Source organism: Crinia signifera, chromosome 4 (genome assembly GCF_055691185.1).
Source record: "Crinia signifera chromosome 4, ASM5569118v1, whole genome shotgun sequence".
Taxonomy (NCBI): domain Eukaryota; kingdom Metazoa; phylum Chordata; class Amphibia; order Anura; family Myobatrachidae; genus Crinia; species Crinia signifera.
In genome coordinates, this window is record NC_139220.1 from 88,266,126 (window position 1) to 88,284,612 (window position 18,487).

Below are 18,487 nucleotides of genomic sequence, written 5' to 3' on the forward strand. Positions count from 1 at the left end.
AGGGAACCAACCATTTCTAGTATCCAGGGATTCCATATCTGGTCGAATTTATGAGGGCAATCAATGCAGGTAATAGGTGATTTTTTCCATGTCTGCGACAGACCAGACATAGCTTTTTAATGCAGAAATCATTGGAGCCGCAGGAGATCTCCAGCTCTTGGCAATTAGGGATTTAGCAGCTGTTAATATATGGGAGAGTCATTTGTTCATTGGTGGATCCAAGTCTGGAAATGGGCGGCATAGTAGAAAGGACCAAGGGTCTAATGGTATTGGGAGGCCGGAGAGAGATTTTAAAATGTCATGGACTTTTGTCCAAAATGGAGATATCTGAGGGCAAGAACACATCAGGTTTTTGTTGGTCTCAATCCTATTAATATGCTGTAATATGACAGCACAATCACTTTTTGTTTTTGGGCACTCACTAGTTACAGCAGGTGGGGAAGGCCATGGGGACCAGGTTCGCCCCGAGTTACACTAACCTATACATGGGTCAGTTCGAGGACCAACGTGTGTGTGTGTGTGGGGGGGGCGGACTCGAGGTGTATCTAGTCCTCTATGGCCGTTACATACGTTTGTTTTTTGATGGGGATGAGGTATCAGCTACTAAATTTGCCACGTCACTAGACACTAATGAATTTAATTTGAAACTCACATCATCCTATCACTGCACTAAAATTAACTTCCTGAATATACAGATTTCCACCAGGGGCACGCACGCACAAGACACTCGCGTTCCCCGTGGCAATGGAGCTTGCCCCGGGTCCCCACCGTCGCCGCCGGTCCCCCTCACCGCCCCATTTCTCCCCAAACCCTGCCCCTCTCCCTGAAGCAGAGATGGGCAGGGAGATGCTGCCATGATACTGGGATGCGTGTGCGCGTCCCAGTCCCTATTGCCCGCGCCTGCCAGAGGAGAGGATCTGGCGGGCGCCAGCTTTGAATGTGGCCAGCTCCATCTGTAGCGCTAGAAATGAAAAATAACGAAATATTCACAGCCAATTTTAGTAAAGAAGTAGGCACAAATGCTTACCTACACTTTAAAAGTGACATCTTCCAGCCTTGAAGAGGAATATCCCAAAAAAGCCAACTACCCTATACACTTAACGAAGAAAGCCTTAGAAGAAGTGAAACTAGTAAATAGAGATAAACTTCTTAGAAAACAAGACAATAATGAAAACAGAAAAGACCCAAGACTAACAAGAAACCAAGATTTGGCATTTATCTCAACTATCATAATCAACGTCAAAAAATAAAAAATATAGTTCTCAAAATGTATCCAATTCTAAAACAGGATCCTATTTTGAGAGGAATTATTCCTGATAAACCCCAGTTCATCTAAAAGAGAAATAAATCACTAAAAAACATTCTAGCCCCCAGTTATTTAAAATCATCCCACTCTGAATATATAGATAAAAAATAAAAACAAATGGTTGACACCAACAAAAGGTTTTTACAAATGTGGAAGAACAGGATGCACCACATGCCGACATGTACAAAAACAGAAATAGTGCCAGGTATAGACTTGATTACGAACCTGAAGAGTTTCAGTAACTGCAATAGTGATTATGTCATATATATGTTGACACGTGGATGTAATCTACACTGTATGGGGAGAACCACAAGGAAGCTAAAAACAAGGATCACGGAACATCGCCGAAATATTGTAAACAAAGTTATCCTACATAGTGTCTCTAAACATTACTTAGAGCGGCAAAACAGCGATCCCAGCTGTTTAAATTTAACAGTCATAGAACACGAACATATACCTGAGACATCTGGGGGGGGGGCAGATATCGGAAGCTCTGTGTCCAGGAGATTTTCTGGATGTTTCTGATGAAATCAAATTAAATGTAGCACTATAGATATATAAGGTAAATTGATGGTTTACACGTTTTTTTTGAATAGACCATCAGTATTGTAGCAATATAGCTACATAGGGTAAATTGTTGAGTATATATTTTCGGAATGGACCATCAATATACTATATATATATATATATATATATATATATATATATATATGTGTGTGTGTGTGTGTGTGTGTGTGTTAGTGGTTTGGTGTGTGGCGCCACTTGTGAGTCTCTAAATGGTGTATATGACAGTACATATATCAACACCAAGGGTGTCAGCTCTCCCTTAAATATAAAAAAGTAATAGTAAGTTACTTGTGGTTAAAATATTATTAGTGCAGGATAAGGGTTCAGCAACAAATAGTGTTATAACCAAGGACACATACTGTATATGTATATATATATATATATATATATATAGAGAGAGAGAGAGAGAGAGAGAGAGAGAGAGAGAGAGAGAGAGAGAGAGAGAGATGAATTAATTGTTAATGACCATAATTTATAAAATATATATATATATATTTTAAAATTAGTTAAAAATAACAATAGCAATATATAATGAGGAGGACAAAATGTAAAAAACAAAATCTGACTTGTATGTACAGAGGATAAAAAGGAAGTGTTATCTTTATATTCCTGGATGGAGGCAAAGTGACCAACGCGTTTCGTCTCCCAGACTTTATCAAGGGATGATGGGAAGTGAGACTGAGTCTGTATTTATACCTGATATGGAAGGGTAAGTAGTTGTGACATCATTTTCTGTCACGTGTTAGAGCAATTAATTACTTTTAGAACAAATAGCAGAAAAGAACAATTTAAATTACTCAAGAAGTGTTGCTAGGCTTTACATAAAATGCTGGATCTATGTATTAAGTAGTTTGTGTCCTACATGCGTTAAAACGCATGTTATTGTAGATAATCCCAGATTGTGCGGCACTTCTGCCACACTTCCGGTGTCCGAATCCTCATACTGCGCATGCACGGCTTTCTGCTTTGTTCGGTATCAGCTGTGTCTGCCAGTGAAGGTCCTTCTGCACATGTGCTGCCTCCAGATGCTAGATGGTTCTTTAACTGTGTGTGTGCCTTCTCCAAACAAAAAAGAGGCAGTATTGAGTTCCATATATTAGAGACAGCTAATATAAATGTGTGAGTGCTATTAGAGTTTGTATGAGTATTACGTGCAAGTTGCTAAAGATAAAAAGAGGCATTATTTAGTTCCAAATATAAGAAAAAATATCTATTATAAGTGCAAGTGCTATAGGATGTTGTATATTTAAGTATATTAAAGTGCAAGTATATGAATATAGATAATAAATAATGAATGATTAAGTGATTATAATAATAAATGTAAAGTACATATATTGGTATATTAATACTACTTAATTTAATGTGCTAATTAGTTAAAGACTTAAATTATCTATGTCACACTCAGCACAGTTTCTAGTTCAAATCTCCATATCTACAGAACCGGGTTTTCCTAAGTGGTCCCCCATCTAAGTACTGACCCAGCCCAACACTGCTTAACTTTCAAGATCGGACGAGGTTGGGCGTCACAAGTGTGGGATGACTGTACAGAGATACTTAGAGATACTGTGAGGCAATGACCAGAGATCAATATATATATGATCATTTTTATTAGGCTTAGTGATAAGTTGTGTGAAAAAAGATGCGTTATTGAACCTTTATAAAAAATGGCACAATTTCGTAGTTGTCGTTAAATCCATTTGGTTGCAGCATCTGGAGCTGGAATATCCAGAACATCTCCCGCCTGGATAATTTGTTAGCAAGGTCACCTCCTCTTTCTCCCATCTTTACTAGTTCAATGGCTTTGCAGGTCAAACCTTCTGGGTCTGCATTGTGGTGGGTGGTGAAGTGCTTGTAAACCGCATGATTGTCTATTTTATTTTTGATATTGCGGATGTCCTGTATACGCAGTTTGAGTTGGCGTTTTGTTTTACCAGCATATTTTTTCTTGCAAGGGCATTCCAATAAATAGATGACTGACGTTGAGTTACATTTTGTGAAATCTTTAATTTTGAAGGTTTTGTTGCCTTCTGTGTTTGAAAAAGTCTTCCTGTTGGGGTGGATGAACTTACACACATTGCACCTTTCGCATTTGTAACAACCAAAGCATTTGGGCATAGAGCTGTTTTGATTAGTGATCTGGGGGAGCATGCTGGGTGCCAGGAAATCTTTCAAGTTTTTAGATTTTTTAAAGATGACATCTGGTTTGGTCGGTAGGATGTCCTTAAGTACTGGATCCATAAGGAGGATGTCCCAATGTCTGTAGGGAACTCCGAATGCTTGATTCGTGGTAGGTAGTGATAAAGGCGATCCTGTAGTTTTTTCGTGGTGGTTGAAGGTGGTGATAAAGGCGATGGTGGTTGTAGGTGGTGATAAAGGCGATCCTGTAGTTTTTTGCCAAATCTACGTTTCGGGGTCGGAATCACCCCTTCTTCACCCTGAAGAAGGGGTGATTCCGACCTGAAACGTAGATTTGGCAATAAAGTTTTTCACTTGCTTTCACTAAGCCAAAGCCTCCGAGTGCCGCATGTTTGACTGCACATTATATATATATGTATATATATATATATATATATATCCTTTATAATAATTCCTCCTATAACAAACCCCCCCCCCATATATGGGTTAATCAGTATTCTCTATATATGTTGTATATCCACTGAATAAGAATAATAATGTTAATAAATGCAAAAACTTTTCTGATTGAGTTAAATTTTATTTGTATTATATAAATATTAGTATCTCTAGGTCTATATTGATATAATTAATAATCCAAATAATTAGCCCTATATATGGTTAATAAAGTCCTAAGAAGTATACCATTTGTTTTGTTCTACTGTTATTAATATAATCGCTAATTTGAAGATTATAAATATAGATATAATGAGAACAAAAGACCCTCCCTCGCTCTTGAGGGCAAATATTCTCCCCCCACTCCCGTATTTAGATGTTGTCAAGGGAACATGTGAATATCCGGCTGCCTAAAGAAAGTAGAGCTCTGATCACCCCGGAATACATAATGGAACGCAAAAGCATTCGCTGGGATGTCAGATGCTGCACAGGAAGTGTACGCTTATGATGACTTCCTGTGAGCGGAGCAGGAGAAAATAATGATGCCAAACTTAAGGAAGGATCTGAGTGATTGCTAGGTAATCAGAAATAATTCTGAGAAGCAGCGCAAATGGGTCATATAAGGTATTCACCTGTAGATTGATCTATTAAGCTAAATATAAGATAAAATCGTGTGTTGTCAAATTCAGAGGTCACCTGAAATAAATAAAAAGGTCACGAGATCGGGAATCAGCTATCACTATGAGTGTTTGTATAAGAGTGTTATATGTCTGCCTTCTATTTTTAAGAATCAAATCTGTTTTTTTTTTTTAAAAGATACAATTATATTTTAAATGTATGAAATAAAAAATGAATAATGAAATCCATTATATAATGTTATAGCATCTATCATGAAATTAGACCAGCTGGTGCAATCAGGGGCCATATTTGCCCAGGGTATAAATATAGAGAGCCCTCCAAGGGAAAGGACACCTTTGAAAAATCTGGGAGCCCCCCAGCGAAACACGTCAGGACCACAGCACCCCCACTCTTTCTGCCCCATTGTGGATTGTTTATTTCAAACCTCTGTGACGGATTCCTGAACCAGGACTCAAAGCGGACATTGCCAGTATCTGGGCCTACCTCAGTTGATTTATGGACAACAAACCATCTTCACTCCAAAGGGACCACTAAGCGACAGCAGGCAGTTGTAGACCACCAAGCTACCACACGCAGTTGTGACAACTTTCCTGGATACGTGAGTGTTAAGACTGTCCAGTACCAAAACTTTCCATCTGCCCATTGAAGTCCAATAGGAACAGGATAGATTTAAAATTAGGATAACTAATTTACATCCATTATTACAATATGCACCATAATTACTAATCTTAGTATATTTTAACCATGTCTATTATGCTTATTATGTTTATTTTATAATATACTCTGTAAAAAATTGTTTTTAATTTTATTGTATCACCTCCTTCCTCAAAGCGCAGTTTAACTCTTATTTTTAACCTTTTAAAGGTTTTCTGAAATATACCCAAAGAATTTATTTCCACTCAAAAAAAAAAAAAACTTTTTATTACTTTAAAGTCTTGATATTTCAAGATTTTTCCAGCCCAATTCACAAATATTTGTTTGACAATAATGTGAAATCTGCCCTCTTGCATCCAGAAAAGCTTAGGGTAATGGATAAGAGTAAATTCATGGTGTTTGATGATCCTGTATTGACCAGAAATAATTTCAAGCTCTCGTAAAGTACACCGTCTACAAATCCGCCCCCTAGCAGATGAGTCTTTTATTTATTTGTTGATGTAACAATGTTTTTTTGTGTTCTACTATAGGTATGGCTATTCTGCAGTTAGAATCTCCTAGATTTTAGATTAATACCATCCACCTTAATCGTGGTGGATGAGCTCCTCTATTGGTTTGTGTGAATTTGTCGTAGAATTTGCCTTTCTATTTTGTCTTGGGCTTTTCCTTCTTTCCTCCCAAATATCCCATCTTCCCTTACCCCTTTACCCCCTATGCTACACCTTTCCCCTTTTCTCCCTTGGGTCACATACGCCTGGGGCCTGGCTGTCAAACATCTTCAAATTTTTCTCATGTCTTGCACCTTGGACAAGTAGGAGAATATGTCATGGGCTCTAAATTGTTGGTTTATCATGATTAGATCTGGGATAGGATAATGTCCCTGCCAGTTTTATTGCAAGCTAATGTACAGCTAAACCCCACCTCATTCGGTGTTATATCATGGAAGGTAGACAGCATCGGCTAAGCAATTAGAAGAAGTAAAGTCCTGTGTCATCGTAAGGGATTTCATCCAGACATTATGATGCTACAGGAGACACCCTGGTTAAACTGTACTCAATCTACTTTGAAAAGCCCCTGGATTCTGGACTGTGCATTTGCTTCATACTGTAAGAAAAAACGGGGTGTTGCTTTACTAATTAGCAATCATTTAACTTATAATATTACAAATACTTTAGTGGTTCCGGACGGCAGGTTTCTGTTGGTCCAGATCACAAGCCAAGCGGAAAAATTCACAATGCTCACTCTATATGCATCAAACTCCACAATTTTTTATTTTTATAAAAGTATTTTCTAATTTACTTATACACTATATTCGTTGGTGGGGAATGACAGTGCCCTAGACCACTTTAACCCTCAGTCTTAGGGCCAGATGTATCAAGCTTCAAAAAGGGAAAAAGAGTAATAAACAACCAGCCAATCAGCTCCTACCTGTCATTTTTCAAACCCAGCCTGTAACATGACAGGTAGGAAGGAGCTGATTGATTGGCCGTTTATCACTCTCCATTTGATCACTTTTTGAATCTTGATACATCCGACCTTCTGTCTGGTGTGATATCTACCTAGAAGTGAACTCTTTGTTTGCATAAACACACAAGCACCAATGTGACACCATTTCTCTTGTTCATAGCAAACAATAGCTGGAAAAGAGCCCAAATTGCAGATGAATTACAGCACGTCCGATGAGATGCCTGGTCCCATGCTCATCACACCAGGGCCTGTGAGTTCCCCCAGCTGCACAAGAAATATCTTGGATTGCTTGTGCAGCTGGGATCCCATGCGATATATCGCATGCAAAGGAACACATGCCAGTGTTGTATTTTCAAATACCACTTATAGGGATGGTCTTAGGAAAAATAAACAATTTATTGTGCACATACATATAACACATAAAACACATATAGCCAATTGGGGTGTGGTATGGGGCTCCGAGAGTCGGGATCCCGACAGTCACTAGCCCGATGTCGGGATCTCGACTGCCAATACTCTGACAGCATGGTGAGCGCAAAAAGCCCCTTGTGGGCTCGCTGCGGGCACGGTGGCTTGCTACGCGAGCCACCTATTCTATTCTCCCTCTATGGGGGTCGTGGACACCCACAAGGGAAAATAGCGGGCGGCCGTCGGGCACCTGGCTGTCAGCGTTTTGACAGTCGGGATCCTGACGTCACCCGCCAATTGCAGTAGGTCACAATCACAAAGGATCTCGAGTAGTGTCCCCTCATAAAGTGTGTATATATACATATTACCATTTTTGTTGTTGAATTAAAAGTTTAAAAATAAATGTTTTAGTTTTTTTGGGGGGTGAAGGGGTACTGCCAAGTACCCCTTGAGGTTTTGGCCAGTATGCCCTATAATTCATGTGGTGCTACCAATTCCGCTGTATAATTCATGGGGTGCTGCCAACTATGGAGGATTACTACGATGGGGGAGTATGCGGACTACTTTGGGGACTACTAAAGGTGCTTCTGTTCTTTTTTTTTAATGCAGCAGTGCTGCCAACATATAATGCCATATAATTCACAGAGTGCTTCCAATTGTACCATATCATTCCAGAGGTGCTGCCAAGTGTACCGTATAATTTCACACATTGATAAGGGTGATGATTCTTGCCTATGTAGAGCCAGTTTATGCAGGGAGAGATCATTGTCAGCTTGTTTCGTGGGGGCCCCAAACAAACCAATCATTTCATCCACAAGTGTGACAGTCCCTGTCACTGAAATGATTGGTTGTTAAAGTGTGCATGTCCTGTTTATACAACATAAGGGTGTGTGGGTAAATTAAATAAAGGCTAATTCTATCTTGCACCTCTTAACTTTGCATTATGTGCTCTTAGTAGCATTTTTTTATATAATTTATAAAGTTGGTCCTGTCTGCCACTGCAGTGCCACTCCTAGATGTGCCATGTGTTTGTGCCGCCCACTTGTGTTGTTTAGTCATCTAGTTACCTCGCTGCTACCTTTTGGCCTATAAACAATATTGTAAGCTGTGAGGTGCTCAGAAAAGACTGAAAATGAGTGGAAATTAATGTTACTGAGGTTAATAATACTGTAGGAAAAAATACAAATACAAAAATACAAATTTTGTTGTATTTTTCCATACCACTTCCGGTGCTGGTTACTTCCTATAATGCAGCTGTGAGGCCAAGCAGGAGTTCCGGAGATGCATTATCTTTCTTTTGTTGATCATTCGGCTCACAATATAGCAGCCCACTTTAATCATCTGAGGAAGCCGCTAAAAACAAAGGCAGAGAAAAGGGGATTTTTGGTTCTTACCTGTAAAATCCTTTTTTCAGAGGCCAAGGTGGATGCTGGGGTGTGGGTATTCCGGGCTGGAGGTCCGGGCACCAAGGAGTAGAAACTTCTTGTGGCTAGTGCAGCCCCAGGCTCCGCCCCCCTAATACCCCTTCCTGTCCTCAGAGACCAGTTTTTAACTTTAACAAGCCGAGGAACAGGTATAGGAGAGGGGAACCATTCAACTTTTTGAACATTCAATCAACAGAACACTAAAATGTGAACTATAACTAAGTAACTGCAAGATTTGGAGCGGTAGGGCGGGCGCCCAGCATCCACCTTGGCCTCTGAAAAAAGGATTTTACAGGTAAGAACCAAAAATCCCCTTTTTTCTTACGGCCAGTGGTGGATGCTGGGGTGTGGGACATCCTAAAGCTGTGTCCCTAAGGGTGGGACCGCTCCCGAGCTGCACTGAGGGCACCCCTGCCAAAGGCCGCATCGGCCGAGGCGAAGGTGTCGAATCGATAGAATTTGATGAACGTGTGAGCCGAAGACCACGTGGCTGCCCTGCAGATGCTCTCCGCCGAGACCCCTGCCCTCAGGGCCCACGATGCCCCCACAGACCTGGTGGAATGCGCCCTTATCGAATGCGGTACTGGTCGCCCCGCCAGCAAGTACGCTTGCCTTATGGTAGACCTTAGCCACCTAGCCAATGTGCATTTTGAAGCAGGCCAACCCAGCTTCCGGGCATCAAAGAGAACAAAGAGAGAATCAGACTTTCTTATCTGTTCTGTTCTGGTCACATAAATTTTTAGGGCTCGAACAACGTCCAAGGAAACCTCGTTATCCTGCGAATCTGTGGTTGTACTATAAACTGGCACTACTATTTCCTGATTTATATGAAATCGGGATACAACCTTTGGGAGGTAGTCCAGTCTAGTTCTGAGAACTGCTCTATCTTCATGAAAGATGAGCAGTGGGGCCTTACAGGAGAGGGCCCCTAAATCTGATACTCTGCGCGCCGAGGCAATGGCTAGCAAGAAAATAGTCTTCAGAGTAAGCCATGAAAGAGAAACTGATTCCAAGGGTTCGAATGGGGCCTTCATCAAACTTTTTAGCACCAGAGTAAGACCCCATGGGTTTGCTGGTGGACGTATGGGAGGTTGTAGGTGAAGAGCTCCCTGTAGAAATGTATGGATTGTAGATGAAGTAGCGATCTTCCTCTGGAAAAGGACAGAGAGAGCCGACACTTGAACCTTTAAGGATGAATGGCTCAACCCCATGTCCAGGCCTGATTGTAAAAATCCTAGGACCCTATCCAACCTGTATAGCCTTGGGTTGAACCTCCTGGGTTCACACCAAAGAAAATACCTTTGCCAGACTCTGTGGTACACCCTAGCTGACGATGGTTTTCTTGCCGCCAGCAGCGTCTTAATGACTGTAGGAGGAAAACCTCTCCTGCTCAGGATCGACTCTTCAATAGCCACCCCGTCAAAGCCAGTCTGGCTAAGTCGGGGTGTAGGCACGGTCCTTGTGACAGGAGGTCTGGTCGGAGGGGCAAGGGAAACGGTGGTGCCTTGGCCATCTGTAGTAGGTCTGGGTACCATGATCGTCTCGGCCAATTCGGGGCCACTAGGATCATGGTCACCCTCTCTCTCTTGAGGCGTCGAAGTAGCCGGGAGATTAGAGGAATTGGCGGAAATGCGAACACCCTTTGAAACGGCCAGGGGGCTGATAGTGCGTCTACCAGACATGCCTGTGGGTCCCTTGTTCTGGCTCCGTACAGGGGGAGTTTTTTGTTGTGTTTTGAGGCCATAAGGTCGACCTGTGGCATTCCCCACTGGCTTGTCAGGATTGAGAACACTTCTGGATGGAGGGACCATTCCCCTGAGTGGATCGTCTGCCGACTCAGGAAGTCCGCCTCCCAGTTCAACACTCCTGGAATGTATACTGCCGACAAGGTGAGTAGGAATTTCTCTGCCCATAGCAGGATCTGGGTCACTTCCCGCATGGCTGCTCGGCTCCGGGTCCCCCCTTGATGGTTCACGTACGCGACTGCCGTCACGTTGTCTGATTGTATTCTGACTGGTCTTCCGTGAAGAAGGGTTCCTGACTGTTCGAACGTCCGGGAGATGGCCCTTAGTTCCAGCACATTTATTGGTAACTTTGTTTCCTTTTGTGACCACCGGCCCTGGAATGACTGGTCTAGGGTCACAGCTCCCCAGCCTATCAGGCTGGCATCTGTTGTCACAATGATGTAATTGTGGCTTGCGAAGGACTTTCCTTTCCTCAGATTGTCCGACAGCAGCCACCACTGTAGGGACTGTCTGACCATGTTTGATATGGTGAGGAACTGTCTTTTCAAATCCGTGTTAGGTGGTTCTGGATTTCCTCCTGTGATTGTGCTACTATTAGTAAGTCGTCCAGGTAAGGGAGAATTCGAATGCCTACGAGGTGCAGGCGAGCCGCCATTACCGCCATGACTTTCGTAAACACCCGGGGGGCTGTTGAGAGCCCGAACGGGAGAGCACGAAACTGAAAGTGGCGATCCAATATCGCAAATCTGAGAAATCTCTGATGCTCCTGCTTGATTGGAATATGCAAATATGCATCTTGTATGTCCAGTGAGGTCATCAGATCTCCTGGTTCTAGGGTGCTTAGAATGGAGCTCAAGGACTCCATCCTGAATTTTGGTACCCGCAGGAACGCATTGAGTCTCTTGAGATTCAATATCGGACGGAAGGACACGTCTGGTTTGCTGACCAGGAACAGGTTCGAATAGAAACCTGTCCCCCTTTGGGAATGTGGAACAGGTATGATCACCTTCTGTTCCAACAGAGTTGAGACTGCAGTCTCGAGGGCTACTGCCTTGAGCGGGTCTTGTGGGAGGCCCGTTGTAAAGAATTGTGTTGGGGGTCTGGAGAAAAAAGTTAGAGCATACCCTCGCGATATTAGATCCAACACCCAGGAGTCCGATGTGGAACCTGACCAGGTCTCCGCAAACTCCAGAAGACGGCCCCCCACCCATGGCACTTTCTTGGTGTGCCCGGCGTCAGGCCGCTGGCTTTTCAGCCTGTTTTGGGGCCTGGCGACGAGCTGCCCAACCCTGTTTGGGCTTGGACTTCTGCGTCTTTTGTGAGGACTGTTGTGACCTAGTTGGCCAAGATCCTGTATAATGTGATCTGCCCCTGGAGGGACGAAAAAACCGAAAGGCCTGTTGCCTTGGTTTGGAGGTTCCTGTGGGCAAAAAAGCAGACTTTGAGGCTGCAATGGAAGTGACAATCTTGTCCAATTCCGCTCCAAAGAGAATGCCCCCTGTAAAAGGTAGGGCTTCCAAAGCTTTCTTGGAATCGTTATCGGCTTTCCAAGATCTGAGCCAGAGGGCTCTGCGTGCGGCCACAGATACTGCAGAAATTTTTGATGCAAATATTCCCGCATCCAACACACCCTCACTTAGGTAGGAACTAGCCTCTCTAATATTGTCCACAAAAGACAACAACTCAGATCTTTTAGTTCCCGACTGAAGGCCCTCCAGGAGTGCATCTGCCCAGTGCGCTATAGCTCTGGCTGTCCAGGCTGCCGAATAGCTAGGTCTAACTGCTGCCCCTGCATTAACGTATATGGACTTGAGAAACTGATCCAGCTTTTTATCAACTGGATCTTTCAAGGATGTTACATCAGGTATGGGCAGGGCCGTTGCCTTAATTAACCTGGTGACATGAGCGTCCACCTGAGGAGGATCATCCCATTTCTTGTGGCTGTCTGGGAGGGGATAAAAAGATGAAATCCGCTTAGACACAAGAAATTTCCTGTTTGGATGCTTCCAGGCTTCTTCAAACAGATCATCCAACTGCTTTGATTGAGGGAAAAAGGCACTATCTTTCTTTTTGCGTTTGAACATTGGTTCAGTATGTACGCCCTCTGCAGTGGCCTGAGTATCCGGCTCCTTAATATTGAAAGTGAGCCGTATCAATTTAATTAAGTTATCTACTCTGGCTTGAGACATGTGATCCTCAGTATCAGTGTCCACATCATCCACTATATCAATAGCATCCCCGTCCTGATCGTCTCCAGTTGTATTACCCTCATCATCATCTGTGTCCTGTAAAGGAGGCTGAGTTGCCTCACGCCTGGACGGTCTATTTGTACTAGACCCTGTCAGAACATTTTGTAGTGAGGATGAAACCTGCACCAAACCCTGGACTGACTGAGATAGGCCTGCTACCCAAGCAGGTTCTGGCTGGGGCTGGACTTGGGGAGCCGCTGCGGCAGCGGGGTTACGTGACGCTGCCAGCTGGGAAGCTAATTCCCTCATCGCAGAGGACAGGTCTGCCGCCCAGTCCGGTCTGCAGGGAACATCCGCATTGGGTTGCGAACTAGGCCCCGGCTGAGAGCAACGGTCACAGAGGCCTGTGTGGTTCTGCTCTGCACTAGCAAAATTTTCTTTGCACACTGTGCAAGTATATGCGTGCAACACTGGAGCGGGACCAGGCCTACGGGATTTCCCCTTTTCTGCCATGATATGTGTATGTATCCCAGTAAATTTGTAACCTGAGTTAACTAAATACACCAGTAATATTGTATGTGGGAATTGTCAGTCACTAAATAAAAAAATCAGTGAACTAATACTGCGCTCTCTGTCAAATCTACAGAGAGAGATGTGGTATATGAATACTCACATCAACATAACAAACTGTGGAAAATAACAAAGACAGAAAAATTACACTGCAGTATTCAATCCCTCACACAACACATACACACAGGATTCGGCACTTTGTTTCCTACACCTTCACCATATAAGTGAGGTGAGGATAATACAACCTGTCACTGATAACAGTGGAGGCAAAGGGGGGCGATTTCTTAAGCTCCTCTCCGTTTAGCAGGCAGGCAGCAAGTGAGCTAAAATGGCCCCCGCTGTGACACAGGGGGGAGGAGAGGAGCGCTCGCGGCGGGAACCCAGGACAGGCCATTGCCGCGAGCATGGGGGCGGAGTTATCTTGTACTCCGTCCCCTCCTGGAACCACCAGCGTAACTCCCTTTTCGCAGAGAGAGATGCTTACGCAGAAACTCCTGGTGGTCTAGCGGTTTCTCAGCATGAGCTGAGTACTGCTGCCAGGCCTCCGGCGGCGCCCCCTCCGCCGGCGGTGTGAGCCGCGATATCCGGCTCCCCTTCAAAGGGAAGCCGCTTACCTGTGCTTCTCCCGGCTGCAGCTCCCTCCAAGTGCCTGAGGTGTCTGGTGCGAGCGGCCGACAGGTCCGTCCACCAGACGCCGGGAGAGGTCTCTGCCGTCAGCCGCAGCAGCGCTGCGAGTCTGACGGCTGTGTAAAAAAAAAAAAAAAAAATAGAAGTAAACTAGGGCTAAAAATGCCCTCTCCTTAGCGTGGTGCCTGTTCCTCAGAGCACCAAGGAAAAAAACTGGTCTCTGAGGACAGGAAGGGGTATTAGGGGGGCGGAGCCTGGGGCTGCACTAGCCACAAGAAGTTTCTACTCCTTGGTGCCCGGACCTCCAGCCCGGAATACCCACACCCCAGCATCCACCACTGGCCGTAAGAAAAATGTGTAATTGAGCCTGTGCTAAAGTAAGGAGTTCTCCATTCCCATGTGAGCTGCTATATTATGCACTGAATTATCAACAAAAGAGAGTGTATCTCTGGCAGGGGCGGATTGGGAATTAAAAGCAGCCCGGGAGATAAATTGAAGCAGCCCTGGGTGGGGGGGACAAATTTTTAGAGGTGTGGCCTAGTTATATGGGGGCGTGACATAATTCAATGAGGTCGCCGCTGTGGGAACATGGCTAGTAGCTCTCTGACAGGGGCGGATTGGCCCTGTCAGTGTTACATAGCTATGGTTACCCATTACCATCCTTGAGTAGGATAATCCTCTCAAAAGGGACAAGTGTATTATGTATGCTGCTAGCCCCACAATGCATCTCTGAGTCTAGCAAAGTAATGTCCAGTGATTATCCAGTGTGTTCCAGCTTAGCCTATCTAACACTATGAACCTCTGTTATGGGAATACCGGTACTTGTGTATTATCACGGCTCCCACGATTTCCATCTTATGGGATCTTATACAATTTAAAATTGTATACAATTGTATATGGCATACAATGGCATACGATGAGATGAGATGAGATTTTAAATTGTATAAGCACACTAATGGGTGCTTACAATGTTAAAGCCACCCCCACGCCACCCCCACTATCAACGCCAACTTGAAGCGTGGCGAGCGCAGCGAGCCCGCGTGGGGCGGCGGTGCGCGTCCTCCGACCTTTTCATACTCCCACTATCCATGTCGGCATGGAGTTGATTTTATATAGTGTGGCGATCGCAGCGAGTCACCGAGCCCGAAGCGTGGCGAGCGGACGCGTAATACTTTACATGTATTAAGCGTCCGCTCGCCATGCTTCGGGCTCGGTGGCTTGCTGGGCTCGCCACACTATATAAAATCAACTCCACGCCGACATGGATAGTGGGGGTATGAAAAGGTCGGAGGACGCGCACCGCTGCGCTCGCCACGCTTCGGGTTGGCGTTGATAGTGGGGGTGGCATGGGTGTGCATTTAACATTGTAAGCACCCATTAGGGTGCTTATACAATTAAAAATCTTATAGGGGGGCCAATTGACCTTGAAAGCACCCATTAGTGTGCTTATACAATTTAAAATCTCATCTCATCGTATGCCATATACAATGGTATACAATTTCAAATTGTATAAGATCGGGTCCCATCGCAGCACATCTCATCTCATTGCATACCATCTTAAGCCTTATGGTATGTCCCCCCCCCCCCCCCAAAAAAAAAATTCCAACAATAAATTGAATATTTAGCTATTTTTAAAGCGAAATTATTTTATGTTTTTAAAATGGATTGTATAGAATTTTCCCTCCACACAGAAATAAAAGAACAATTTTTTTCAATTTTGAAAAGCTTTATTGATACTCTAAACGCAGATATTAAAAGACAAGCTCAACTTTTTTCGGGTCAATGCAATCGTATGAAAAAAGATTGGTATTACAGGATCCCCCTATTGGATCTACTCTAGAGAATGGTCATAGACCCAGGCAGACATGAACCCTCTCCGTTTTTCTTCTTCCTTTTCCTGCTCTTTTCCCCTTTTGTCTTCTCTTGCCTTCTTTAATTTCCTCTTCCTCTTCTTTCTTTTATTAAAGTCAAAGTTCTAGAGATTTTTTATTTTTATTGTGGTTGGAATATGTGAAGCGAGGTGAAGTCCCTGCCCTACTGCTCTGCGTTGGATGTAAACGTTAGTTTTCCAGATGACATCACTGGAGTGCAAAACCAGAGATATTCTAAATTTCACAACTTCTTGATTTTGTTAAAATATATTTATATTTATTAAAAGCTTGTGAATATGAAATATATTTTAGTTGTTGAATGCTTCTCCATAGATCAAAGTTATTGTTTTTTAGGAAAACACTGGTGAAAGAGATTTCCTTCCCCTTTTGGTGCCTGAGATGACGTGTACAATGAAGCACCTTATCATTATTGCCAAAGAGAGGAATGTGAGAGGCGTATACTCTCATGGAATTAGTCACTGCACTCAGGAGCTTTCTGACATCATGCCCTCATTCTGCAGTCCATAACTGCTGAACATCAGTAACCGGGGAAGTGGGGAAAGGCAAAATAATAACCTTCCACCCTTCGGATGGTGCTTTGACATTGTTGTCACCTCATTTTGGGTGAGATGTATAAAGGAGAAATAAGGCAAAACCCCAGTTTCCCTGGTTTTACAGCATTTCAAAATGTACTAAATCCCCGATGCTGAGGCATTGATGGGGAGGGTAATACTATCTATTAGCCTATGAGAATTTGTCAGCATTGATCTGTGTGAGGGATCCGATTGGATCCATCTCCGCATGCCCATGGTAGCTGCATCCATCTGCCCATGTGCTGACGGTCTCCCATGTCATAGAGTCGAAAGTCCAGGGATGGAGCGGATAGCTTATGGGAGAACTGTCATTTAAAATACTGCATATGCAATTAGTATGAATGCAATGTATGGTGGGATGTAAACCGCAAGGTTAGTACATCCCGCCCTTCATGTGATAATGAATAGTTATTAGATATATCAATAGAAGTAGACAAACTAAAGTTGCCCATTTACCCAGGCACCCCTGGGAGATGTTGGGGGGGGGGGGGGGTAGGAGATTCAGCTAATGGGTGTCATGAATCACATATCGCAGCCCAGCCTCTGCTACTGTATAAGATGCCACGATTCATTGTATTGGGAAACAGCGTTATATGGTCTCACATTTTTCCTGGTCAGCCACTTTTTCTTGGGGAGTGGGTAGATTTGGAGGTTCCAGTGCTCCTGAAAATTGTGATTCTTCCAGAGATTCTGTGAGAGCGGCCAAGTATGAAACAAATTGATCTTACCAATTACTTTTGTCATCTTGCATATGTTTATAATTGCTACTGAAATTAATGCTATTAAAAAGACTATTAAAAACCACAATTTCCCCTTATCACTGTAAACACATGCTAAGTTCACCATTTCTTCTTTTCTTCTACCAACAATCTTAATCACATGACTGGGCTTCTCCTCTGTCGTAGTGTAGTCACTAGGATTTTCAGAAGCAGCATCTGTGACCATATGACACTGAATTGACTAATTAGCTACTTTATGTATACTAATTCTATGGTTCCTCGTAACACATATGCTTCATTAGCATTTCTCCGCAGCTTTGCTTTATTGCTCGGAAGAGCTAACACCCGCCCATTGTAAAGCTACTGCTTGCTCCTTTATTGCTCCTCCCCTGATGTCACATCGAGACCATACATATTTCAGTTTCTTTCTAGGTCACCAAGCTAATGGATAGCAAAAACAGGATCCTAATTCATCCATAAGTTTTTGTGAGATGCTAGTACGGATAGACAAAAATGATCTTTGTCTCCATAGTTCATAAACAGTACCCAGAAGTATATTTCTAAAAATGATTTCTCTGTACAGACACAACACACTTTTATTATCTGTATCGGTAATGGATACTTCTAAATAAAAGAATATCATCCCTGGTGTGACTGTTTTTGTTTACTTGATACAGAAGAACAATTTACATGGTTGTCCCTTTTTGAACAGCTTACAATCAACAAAATCTGCCCTCTGTATAGACAAAGTCATTTGTAAGAACAGCAGCTTTCCAAATAAATAATATTCTGGGGTCGCAATTAAGGATAACTTGGTTGTATTTATGCTTAAATGATGCTTTGTCATTCATCATGTAACAACATGTAATAAGATTCTAAAATTGCCAAGGCTCAACATGAGATCCCCACAGGGCAAAACACATTAGCCCCCACAGGAGAAAGAAAAACCTGTCAGGGTTGAAGGTTCTGATGGGGTCATGTGGTGTTCAGGGACTAGAGACGAGGCAGCAGTAGTAGGGGTAAAATGAGCGGATTTAGTAAATTATGTCATACAGGGACTCAAATACTTCTTTGAGAAAAGGCAGGCAAAATAATAATAAATAGCAAAGATAATGAATGTTCAGATAACAATGATGAGGA

General features: G+C 43.3%; 1 pseudogene; it reads right to left on the reverse strand.

Moving 5' to 3' along the window:
- Positions 1 to 3,302: 3,302 nt before the first annotated feature.
- On the reverse strand, positions 3,303 to 3,421 carry LOC146076133 (5S ribosomal RNA; annotated as a pseudogene).
- Positions 3,422 to 18,487: the final 15,066 nt, after the last annotated feature.